At 40.7% G+C, this 12,128-nt stretch overlaps 1 long non-coding RNA gene across 1 annotated transcript; it reads right to left on the bottom strand.

The window, feature by feature from the left end:
* Positions 1-4,039: 4,039 nt before the first annotated feature.
* LOC133266307 (uncharacterized) lies at positions 4,040-12,128 on the bottom strand. Its single transcript, XR_009742318.1, has 2 exons — positions 11,930-12,128; positions 4,040-5,163 (listed from the first exon to the last, which is right to left on the bottom strand). It is a non-coding gene; the product is annotated as an uncharacterized LOC133266307 (long non-coding RNA).

The following is a 12,128-nucleotide window of genomic DNA, read 5'->3' as shown; positions in this document are numbered from 1 at the left end:
GTAAGGTAATTACCCAGTTTGTATATAGCCCAAAGCCAGGAGAGATGCTGCTATACTTGTGACAAGTGTCAGCCAATATTTTATGGCACTGAGTGGTCAGAACTCAGAGCCTCAGTGCTGGGATTTACCTGCAGGAGAGCACCCCAGCAGTGCATGAGTGATTCAGGGTGAAGAATGTCATCTTCTGAATCACAGTGCCACTTCCTGTGGCACTTCTTTTTCCTTCCAGGATTCCCCTGGCTGCCTGATACTAAGTAGATTATAAGCTGAATATATCTATGGTTTCAGAACAAGTTTGTGCCCAGTGCAATACAGCAACAGCATTGCTGCCTTTGCCTCCAGGATGAAGCTGAAACATTTGATTTCCTGTAGACCTTATAACCGTAGGAACAGTAGGTCTAATTTTAAAACATGCCCTTGTTTTTGTTAAGTGTTGCCTAGTCTTCCCTAGTCATTTAAGTAATAGTCAGTGTTTCCATTACAAACTCCTCCTTCAGGGATTTATCACTGCAAGAAACACATATTTTGATGGCAGAAATATATTCTTTGCACAATTTCTCTGGTGGAGGAAGGTGAGTTTAAGTGTCAAATTTGCTATGCCAGTGCAGGACACAAAGAAAAGGACTAAGGACTTGATTCTGAAAAGAGTGTCAAATGCTTAAGTTTAAGTTCCTGAGAAATTTAATCAAATTCCAGAGCTTTGTTTACATTTTCAATAAGCAAGCACAGGCACCAGAGTAATTAATAGTTGTTAGAAACAATTGATAAGCAAAATAAATAAATAGATAAATACAGGCATAAACTGGTACTTTACATAGGCCTAACATTCATGAATGTCCTTTCTTCTACAGGCAGATGTGGCTCTTACAAAGATCACAATCACAATACAGAAAACAATGCCATCTCAGTTCTGTAATGAATTTGAGGTGTGCTTTGTACCCTCAGCTCTTGTTCAATTTAACTATGAGAAACTCAAGCTGTTAAGAAAAGGGATTAGATTCGATAATGCAGTAAGTCTTATGCACCTTCCTTCTACCTTCTGATATCTATCTTCCATACATACAATATGAAAAATTAGTAGACATTACAGTTATTGGAAGAAGACTAATGTGTGACAGAGAGAAACTGCATGATGCTTCTGTAGATAACCAGTTTTGCTAAGGCTAGAACTCTAAGCCAGCAATTCAGCAGCAGAAATTGTTCCTTCTCTCATTAACACACTCACAAAATTAATAATGGAATCATAGAATGCCAGGTTGGGAGTTACCTCAGAGGTCATCTGGTCCCACATCTGCGTGATGCAGGTAGAGGCAGAATTAGAATAAAGCCTGAAACTGTTGTTTTCTAATACATAGAGCTACTTATGAGCACAAATTTTACCGTGCATATAGTATGATAAAGGAAGAGCTTGTTCGCAAGACAGCTGCAATCCTAATCATGCATCTTATGGCTATAATATTAATTTTGTCGATTGTAGCTAGAAAAATGGTACAAGACTCACTACAAAAATTTAAGCATAGCAGAGGCACAACATTACTTCAGGGTGGAAATAAGAGATGGAATACAGACAGTGAAAAAATATTCCTTGAATTTTTCTATCAGAACTATAGACCTTGGCAAAAGTAGAGATCACGAGAAACTGACAGAAAAGCAAAGGGAAACCAATGAATAAAGAAAGATCTGTAGACATTCTGAACATATTTGTTCAGTTTATGCCTCTTAATTAAATTCTCTACCACAGTATACCGCAAACCCACATCAAATAGTCAAAGAAAGTGCCAGGCCCAACAGATTTAGTGAGCTGTAGGCCAAAAGCATATGCCTGTGGAAATCAAAGGAGAAGGTTTTTGATGAGCAAGTGTACCAACATTTTATCATCTTCTCTCCTATTGAATTGAGTTGTAAGCGCTGATAAACAATAGCAATTGTATCTAAAACAAAAATCCCACTTTCAACAGCATCCATTAAACCACATTTTGACAATGGTTTTCTTTTATTTCTCTCTGCAGTCCGTCTTATCTGTAGAAATATCAGAGTAAGAACACCCCTAGCATATTAAAATACCACTCATTCAAGTGTTTTAATATTTGCTTCCTGAATTAAATGAGATGAAGAGACTTGCAGACAGACCTGTGCCTTTCAGCTGTCCTCATAATGCTGCATTATCTATCAGCTCTCTTGCTTCAATCTCATCCCATGAATTATTTTTAAAGGTGCTCATTTTTACTATAAAATCATTATATAATGGGGCAAACCTGTTACATAAGATGGCATGCTGAAACTTACCTTTCTGTCCTGTTTTGTTCTCCCAGGAGAGATGATCCAGTTCTCAATATACCGGAATGGCAGCTTCCTGGGAAGAGTACAGAGTTTTCTCCAACTCACCTCCAGACCAAACTGCTCTACCAGTTCAATTTTAGCAGGCTTTGATCAAACTTACAGAGACCTTACTGAAACAGTCTTTTTTATATGTTTGTTCTGAAAGTCTTGAAGTAGGACAAAAGTTGGTTACAGTAATTACTGTCAAATAATTTGAAAAGAAAAAAAAAAGAGAAGAAAAATTAAAAGGAAAAGAATAAGGAAAAAAAAAAGAGGAAGAGAAAAAGAAAAAGGAAAAAAGAAAAAGACAAAAAGAGAATGCTGCAAATAACAGGTAGCTCTGCAGGAGCAACTGTTGAAGAAGCTGGCCAGGTGCACAGACTATGGTGCTGTGTTTTAACTGTATCAGGATTGACTCATATTTTTTGTTTAATATATAAGCTTGGAATGCTAAAGCAGAAAGCAAATTTATCTAAACCTCCTTTGCTTCCTGTCAGACTCCTGGTTCACTGGAGAGTCTACTAGAGACTGTCAGGGAAGTGAGAGTCACCTGAGAAATTTTTATTGGAGCTCTCCAGGATAGACAGAGATGCTGGAAATAACTAATCAATTTTTCATGATCATCTTCTTTTTAGCTAAGTAAAAACTGAAAGTAAGAGATAATAAAGCTGATGAGGAAGGGTTGTTCAAGACTGAACACATCAACTTGTCCTTGACAGTCTGTGAAATCAGCTGGCTGTGATGCTGGACTGATGATTAAAGGTTTTATTTCCCCCAATTAGGTATAATAAAGATGTTGCAGCCTTTCCACCTGCACTTTTCTAAGGGGATTTAACTTCAGAGCAAACTTCACTTTACATGCTGGTTTAGTAGAAGTCATGCAGGGATTTTATGCATGTGGTACTTATTACATGCACTGGAAGCAGTGCCACCTCGCTTGCCATGGTATGTTTCTCTGAGTAAGGAAACTACCTACTTTAATCTTGTATCAAATATGACTGCTGAAGGGACTAAAGACATTATTTGTAAGCATTGTTTTGAAGCATAAGGCAAGAATCAGGGTAAAGACTCATCCCTTTTACACAGCTGTCTTACACAAAATAAGTGCGATAGCCGCAGTGCTTAATGTGTGCTCTGCACCCAGGCCGAGGAGTGGATGTATCCCCAGAATAACACAGGGGTGCACTCATTTTGCTGAAATAAAAAATAAACCACCTGATGATACTCTGTTAAACAAAAATCTTCTAACAGTTTTCCCCATGAAGGGTGCAAAGTTGCTTCTTTAATACTCAAATATAGCAAAATGGTGCTTAGGCACGTTTAGTCTGAAAATGCTGTCAAATACCATGCTGCTTCAGACAAAAGAATATTTTGCAGTAGTCTCTTCTCAAAACTGAAGTCACTTTTAACCAGTAGTTTATAGTTACAAACAACAGCAACTCACATGCCTTTGGGCACTTGTGTCAAAAAGCTTTTATTGAGATGGGGTCAATACACTCAGACCCAGCAAAGCACTGCTGATGCAGAAAACTTTGTCATATTTAGCAAGCATGTTGCAATGAACAAGAGCCATTTGGGAAGGGATCTGCCTTAACAATTCAGCATGTCAGGGAAGGGCTCTGACTTAGCAGTTCAACTGCATCTGTTCGCCTCCACTGGCACTGCAATACAAAAAACATCAGAAAATCATTCGCTGTGGGAAAGGAAAATAAATAAGGGCTGCAAATTGTAATATATTGTTTATTATTGGTTAATCTTAGGCGTAGACATCCACATGAAGGAAAATTCATAGCAAAAGGACAATCTGCCATAAAAGCCTACTTGGTGACTAAGCAAAACACAGAATGTCTAGATCTACTTGTGTTAGGCAGCAGATCAGTGAGAAAACCAAAAACAAGGTGTAGGTTTGCCAAGCCTCAGCTCAGCAGCCTGGTGCAAGATCCAAAACAAAAGTGTCTATAATATTTAGTCTTCTTTATGGGTGCAGTTGTTCTTAAGACTTCATCATTTGTTTTCTGGGCTGGAGGGGCTATCTTCCTATTGATTTTAAAATATCTGCCAGTTTTCTTACAATTCTGCTCCACTGTTAAGTGCAAAGGCTGCGTTTCTGCTTACAGCCCACCGTTACTGCTTTCCTCCTTCCTGTGCTTTGGAGTTTATACTAGCTTTCGATTTAGGTACAGTAGTCATGGGCTACCTAAGGAAATTTCCACCTAAGTAGTCATTTCCACCTAAGGAAAAAAAAGAAGTGTCAGTTTCAAGCGTGCATCACTGATTTAATTTTTAAAGAAAGCCTACTCTGTTCACATGCAGCCGCCTCTCCATCATCAGTGGGACATCAACGCTGACTGCTTGTGACAGAAGTGCAGTAATGCTGTATTGGTAACCTACAGTCTGTACACATCACTGATCCTTTCAGATTACTGGATTCAATAGGAGTTTTTTTACACTGTTTCTTGCTTACCAGAGAAAGAGCATTCAGAGATTGCATCACTGACAAAATCAAACTTTCAGAAGTTAGGAAATAACACATTTGCATTTGCCCAGATGGTCTAAATTCTCATACTTTGGGTTCGGGCTAGGCACGAAATGGAGAAGGGCAGATGGGCAGTGTTGCAGAATGAAGGATACTTGGGAAACCCCAGGTTTGATAGTTCCTAATTTCAAAGTGTTGATTTTGTAACCAGATCTAACTTCATACGAATCAGGGCCCTGGGGAAGAAAGAGCCCATGACGAAAGCAACCGAAGATCACAGCAGAACACACAAACACCAGGCTGAATTTGGGTTGGCCAGACAGACAAATATCCAGCATTTCCCAACTTCAGAGGACTTGGTTTTCCACCTAAGGGAAAAAAAAGAAGTGTCAGTTTCAAGTATGCGTTGCTGATTTATTTTCTAAAGAAAGCCTACTCTGTTGACATGCAGCCACCTCTCCATCATCAATGGGACATCAACGCTGACTGCTTGTGATAGCTACACAGAGCCAACTGAACGCTCTCAGCTACCAGCCACACACACCTTGCTGCTGTGGAGAGAACTGATGGGAGAGGGAATGGAGAGAGCTCGCAGACTGGGGTAAAGGAGGGAGCCTCTCCCAGCCCCCTTTCGCCAGAGAGCAGCTCCAGCACCCCTGTAACCTCTCCTGCTGTGCTGGCTGCAGTGGAGATACCAGCATGGGCTTGTGGTGCTGCACAGGTGCTCCAGCTTCCCTGAGCTCTGGGAGGGAGATGTGCAAAACATCTCTGAATCTGATCAGGGCTCCCAGGCATGCAGGTGCCAGCTGCCACCCTGACGATTAAAGCAACATGAGATACAGCCCACCGCAGAGCATCGGGTTGCAGAAAAATTTCCTCCTGCATTTCGACATACGGGGTGCCTATTGCTGGTCCTGACTAACCCAATAAAAGTGCTATTACTGACTTCAGAATGAGAGGAATCCCAGTGCCAAACAGCTTTCATATCTGGTCTTCCTGACTGAATCAGAATTTTAAATGCACAAAGCTAATGGTGAGTGTCTGCCACAGTTATTACGGGAAGCAAAAAGAATAATGTCATGTAATGGCACATTTGTCTCCCCAGAAGCTTTGATGTCAGGAAACAGAATAACCAAGTACAACTATTTTTTTAACTTGTTCATCTTTGGGGGTTGCCAGAGGCAGGTCTTTTTTTCCTCCCAGACCACCACAAAGTTGAGACACAGAGAACAAGTGATCATCCACATGACTCTGGATCTCTGGAATGGTCGGTTACAGGACATGTTTATTCATTTTTCCAGTCAGTGGGCATTATAGAAGTACGAGACAGCAAAACAGAGGTCATGCTGATAGTTCCCAAGTGACTATCAGGAGCATGCACTTTCAGTCTCTGATACAGATGACAGTAGATATTTTGAGGAAGCGAAGGGAAGACACAGCCCAGCTTTGTGAAACTGCGTAGAAGACAATAACTTGTAAAATTTGTATCTATGGACACAAAATTGTATTGTTGGGCAAAAGCACAGGAATGTCTTTAATAGAAATCTCTGCATACATCTCATTACCGTATTAGTTGTCACATGAATTCACCCTGTATTTTTGCTGCTTTCCAAAGTGAGTAACAATGACTTGGAATGGAAAGCCCTTTGATAATCCATTCTTATGTTCTATTACATACACCTGTTCCCACTGTGAGTTTATGTCATTCTGGTGATGACACAGACTGGACTCTTCATATTTAAACACTGAATTTTCCATGGCATATAATTCACAAAGGATTTAGTTCAAAACTCAGGGAAGTTCTATTTCTCCATCACAGATCTTCAACTCTTCATTTTCTTTCTAACACTTACCTGCAAAACTGCTTCTTGGAGTCATGCTTTTTCATTCATTTGCATTCAAAGACCCACTGGAGAAGCCCTTTCCAGTTCTGTAGCTTCCCTATATTTTTCTCTTTACCCTATTTTTTCCTTTCCACAGAAAGGTAGCTTGGGATATTCTTGTTGCTCCCATCCTTTCCCAATTGCATTATGCATCCTTCCCAAACTCATTGCATGCCTTTCCAGTATAACAAGGTGGGACTGAAATAGCTCCCTGGCTTTCTTATTCATGGAAGAATTTGTTTCCCCCACATAAAGGTACATAGTAAGATGCTTTGTGGAAATCTATTAGAATCAACTCTTCACTCTTCAGAGTTAAGAGATACTACAACCAAAGGAAAAATACAGGCACAACTCCTTCTGGACCTGAACTGTTCACAGGAACAACTGCATAAGCAATACTGTGGCACTGTGCCTGAACTTCTTAGCTTTGCTGGACCTAAGCTGACTCACACAGGACCATCTTAGTTCTCTCTGTAACCACTGCACTGGTTGATCTGCAAACCAAATCATCTTCCCATGGATAATGGAGAGATGACCCTTTGTTCATCAAGCAAACAGGCTGTCTCATCTGAAAGGTTATTCAGGCAAAATGTTGAGGTTTTGTTGCAAATATCTGAACTCAGTTTTTTTTTCAGGAGAGACACTGAGGAGCATCAAATGACAACAGTCAAGGTCACTAAGGACAGCCAGGCAACATCTCAGCCACCTCCCTACATGATAGGCAGTGGTAAGACTAAAGCCTCCAACTTAAATAGCTGTGGAATTTGTCAAGAACACTATATGCTGCAACAAGATAAAACAGTGGACCTCAGAACTGTTGTTTAATGGAAAGCAAACCAAGAAACATGTTTTGCTGTGTGCCAAAAACCATCACTGGTAAGAAGTATAGCACTTCAAGATGGAACGTGCTCTCTTAACTGCAACACACCATGCCATAAATCAACTTTTAGGATACAGGATGAAGAACTACGTTGCATTTGGGCCTAAAATTGAAGAAAGCTATAAATACTTCAAATGAAATTGTTTATTTGAACAGGAACGCACCTTAAATATACTTTACTAAACATGCATTGCAGAAGATCCGGCAGGTCACAAAATGAGGCTAACTAGCCCCTGGAACAGGATAGTTGTGTTTGCACTCACTTGAAGTAGTTAAATAGAGATGACACGGCTTCCCATCACCACCAGCAGCTGTGAGCAGGAATGGTGCAGTGAAATTCCAAGGCTTATGTTACGTAGGAGGCCAGCCGGGATCATCATAATGTTCCCTTTTGGTTTTAAAAGCTCTGAATACTATACATAATCCTTGTAATTAATCTAGCTCCATAGGCTTCTGTTTACGAGTCAGTTACTTTGGCTCTCTGTATCAGGAGAAAAAACTAGTTGCAGCCAGTCAGGGTTTATTGAAAATAGGGAATTACTATTTGGAGCAAAGTCTGTTTCTAAAAAGCCTGCTGTATAAGGCTAAGCTCTTTGGAAACACCGAAGTTGATCTCTATGACACATCCTATTTGCCGAAAGTTTACGGTAGATTGACTCATGCAGTTTTATGTTGTGCTCTGTTTAAAATGCTATTTTTTTTCAGTTGAGTGGTAGCTGTTTCAGTGGTTACCTTTTGGTCTGATGGTTTGTTTTTATAGGGCAGAGAAAGTTTACCCAAATTACGAGCAGTTGCCAGTACTGACTGAAGAAAAATGTCATCCTGACATTGATTTCTTTGGGGAATGAATCATGCAGCCATATAACTTTTAGCAGTGCTGTCTGTCTAGATTTGTGATCTCTTTTTCATTCTTTCAGTACAAAATTTGTCACTTGAAACAATGCGTGATGTCTCGTCTTAAGCTTATTTATAGTTTTCCATCTGTTTACTAACAGTTCTGTTCTGTGTGTCACTCATGTCTGGCATATGCATCATCAGTAGTTCCATTTCAGTATAGAAACCCATAATTTCACTTTATATTTTGTCCATATGTATCATTTTTGTGGCTATGTTTTATCCATGATGGTGCATTACAAGGAGGCCTTCTTAATGATAGAAACCATAATATGAGTCCCAAATATAGCACAGTGTGGACAATTGCAGACAGCTGTTCAGGGGTATTTTTGGTTTTGACAATTAATGACTGCCTGCATGAAAGACTTAATGCATTGCATCACATAAAAAAAAAAAAACAACCACCACCAATGGAAAACCAATGGCACGTTCCTTTGGAGAGATCCCTTGAGCTCAGCTAATCCAAAGAAAATCAAACCAGCTAAATCTTTAAATCAGCACAAACAGCAAACATAAGTAATGAATATAGCTTTATGGATTTCTTCAGGCTAGATCCTCCTCACTTGAAATGCTCCACTTAGGAGGAAAGAGCTGAGGAGTCCCAGGAGCAGCCAAATCAAAGCAGAAAATGTTTCTGGTCTGATTCTAATCCCATGTAATTAGAATAACAGATAAATCATAACTTCCCATTTTCTTATCCCTGCTTTCATTTTAGAATTGCTCAGTTCCTTTGTTTCTTTGCTCTATTAATCTGCGTCCCTGCTACTTACTTTTTCCGTATTAAGTGCTGGTTGATGCAAATCTTTGGAGGTATAAAGCCATTATGTTTGCCATATCTAGGGACTCTAGCTAATAAATATAATAGAATTATAGAATCATAGAATTGTAGAATCACAGATTGGTTTGGGTTGGAAGGCACCTTAAAGATCATCTAGTTCCAGCCCCCCTGCCACAGGCAGGGCCACCTTCCACTAGATCAGGTTGCTCAAAGCCCCATCCAGCCTGGTCTTATTACAAAACAGTAAAATATCAATCCTTGTCCTTTGCCTCCTTGAAAAAGGGCAGCTCAACATTTAGTTTGTGTGTCCATTGCCCTCCCCACCACAGCACAGAGAGACACTCACTGAACACGTGCCTGTCCATGTGCCATAGCATGACAGCAGCATGGTCATCACATCTGAGGGAGTTGGCACTGAGGACTCACTGTCATCCACACACAGGGAAAAACTCACAGTTACTGACTCATTCCCCGCCACAGATCCTCCTTAAAGGAAAACACGTGCTATCTGTGAATCCCTTCCTTGTGCTAACAAGCAGTAATTCGATTTCAGATCAATTAGGTCTAAAAATTACAAAGAAAAAGTTCTCAGTGAACAGTTCTTGCTGTGGAATTGGCACAGGCAACATCAAGCAGGATGCCAGTCTAAACCCAATTCCAGGGCTCATCTGTACTTCCCACCTCTGTGAGCAGGCATCGTGCCATCCTACTGTATGGGTACCAGGGTGGGCAGCCATGCAATCATGCGCACACACTGACTGTGGGCAAGAAGGGCACAAATCCAAGCCCAGGAATTTGGATGTAACAGCATGGCTGGAGCTTCTCCACAGATTCAACAGTTAATGGACCATGTCAACAGCATGAAGCTGGAATCACCTCCAAGATCAGCCAAACAGCCTCTTCCACTGTGTGAAGTCATTTTTGCTGCCAAGGGATCACGACATATGTGACACAAGAAGGAGAGGAAAGAGAAGAGCAATTGGAGATTTCTTAGTGATCTGTTCTGCATTCAAGCTCTGCCTGCTCTTTGTGTAGTCTTTATTCTTTTGATCAGGCTGTGGGCTTTGGAAAGAAAACATCTGATCTGTGATGCAGCACAGTGGATGCTTTGCATGGTAAATCTCTTCTGTGCTATAAAGCCAAGGACTAGTTAATATTAGAGGTGATCTCTTACCATTAACCAAGCTTCTTTCCAGTTCAGGTTTATTCTCAACTGTTTATGGCTGGTTACGGCCCAAGGGCTAAGACCTCCCTACCACAATGCAGGACAAAAACTTGTCAGGATCTACTGCTTCCTCCCAACATGTGCTGCCCTGACTAAACTGCAAGCACCTAGCAGATTGTGGCAATTTCATGCTCCTTAAACTGAAAGTGACTGTGAATCCCATAAAAAGTTGTAATCTCCAAAACCCTTGGAGGAATTACAATGCTACACAATATTTTAATGACAGTGTTGGACACAGTCTGACACTGTCCTTGGAACTGAATTAATGTTACTTCCAAACTCATAAATTCTTTTGAATACTTTTTATCGTAAAAGACCACACATTAAACACAACCATTCACCAGGTTTTGGTGATGAGAAATACTGTGCTGATTTATGACTTTTTCTTCTGTATCTGTACTTATATTGCTGCAGCCAGTGAGCAGCTAGATTAAAAAGCAAAGCACCCAAGCAAGGTGCCACTTCCTATGTTGGGATGAGACAGATAAAAACTTGAAGTTTAGGGAATTCTGCCTTGGGGAAAAATGCTGAAAACTCAGTGGTTCCCAACAGCTCCCATCAATGGCAAAGTAATTACTATACAGAGATCTTTTTATAAACCCTGTAGCTCACTTTTTTCCTTGCTAGGGGTGGCTCAGCAGTAGTTCCAAGTGCTGTGAATTACTCTAAATGGTAGAAGTTGCAGCAGTCCTTTTATCCAGCCTGTGCTAGCGCTGTGCTTTATATATTAAACTTTTAAAGCCCGCCATAATGACACCACGTTATATACCTAAGCCAGTATCTACAGTTCAGAGACATGCCTATGAAGTGGGGACTGGAATCCAGCTTTCCAGTTTCCAAATCACAGGTCACATCTCCAGAGGTACTAGCAATTATCAGAATTGAGCAGAAAAATACCTTTTTTTTTCCTTTTTTTTAATCTGTCTTCATTGTACAAAGCTTGAAGTTGTAAAAAGTCAAATTCATTAATTCAGTAACAGGTTAAAAAAATAAAAAAGAAAGAGAACAAAACAAGCAGCTTTTTGAGAATGGACTGAGAAAAGGGTTTTTTTCCTTCATTTCTGTTAGGCCATCAAGCAGAAAATAAGCCACCACCATCACTCCTCCCCCCCCCCTTTCACTAGCAAACACTCTGGCAGACAATGACTAAGAAGGTGAGAGAATGAGGTTCAATGCTTTCTTTTTCTTGCCAGAAAGATACCCACACAGACATGAAACCAGCATTATGGTACACATTGCACAACACTGTGAGCCCCCAAACACCGGAGAAGGAACTCAGGAGGTAAGATAGAGTTCACTGCGTGGGGCAGATGCCTTGAGACACATTTGGTAGCAGGGTTCAGGCAGTGACCAAGGCCAGGAGTTCTGAGAGCAGCAAGTCAGCCCCTTCGAAGCAGTGAGCAGTCAATGGCACTGATGGTGTTCAACACCACAGAAACTCCCTGTTTCAGACTATGCACATATTATCACATACCGATGGGCTAGGAGGGAGGTCTTCAAGCTTTCTCTGGTTTTCCGTGCATCCTCCCTTGTTCACTGTGTTTTCTTTTCTCTCAGCTTCCTCACACCTTCACTTTCCCTTTTTGCTGGATGAGCTTATAACCTTACAGGGGAGGTAGCTGTCTCTGGTTTGCTGGTTTCCTTTGCAAATTGCTGAAGAAAGTGCTGAGATC

Source organism: Pezoporus flaviventris, unplaced genomic scaffold (assembly GCF_033815535.1).
Source record: "Pezoporus flaviventris isolate CSIRO_AGI_PZ_B2104156 unplaced genomic scaffold, CSIRO_AGI_Pfla_v1 ptg000007l, whole genome shotgun sequence".
Taxonomy (NCBI): domain Eukaryota; kingdom Metazoa; phylum Chordata; class Aves; order Psittaciformes; family Psittacidae; genus Pezoporus; species Pezoporus flaviventris.
The sequence above is the reverse complement of the archived record's forward strand: the minus strand, read 5'-3'. Positions and strand labels throughout refer to the sequence as shown.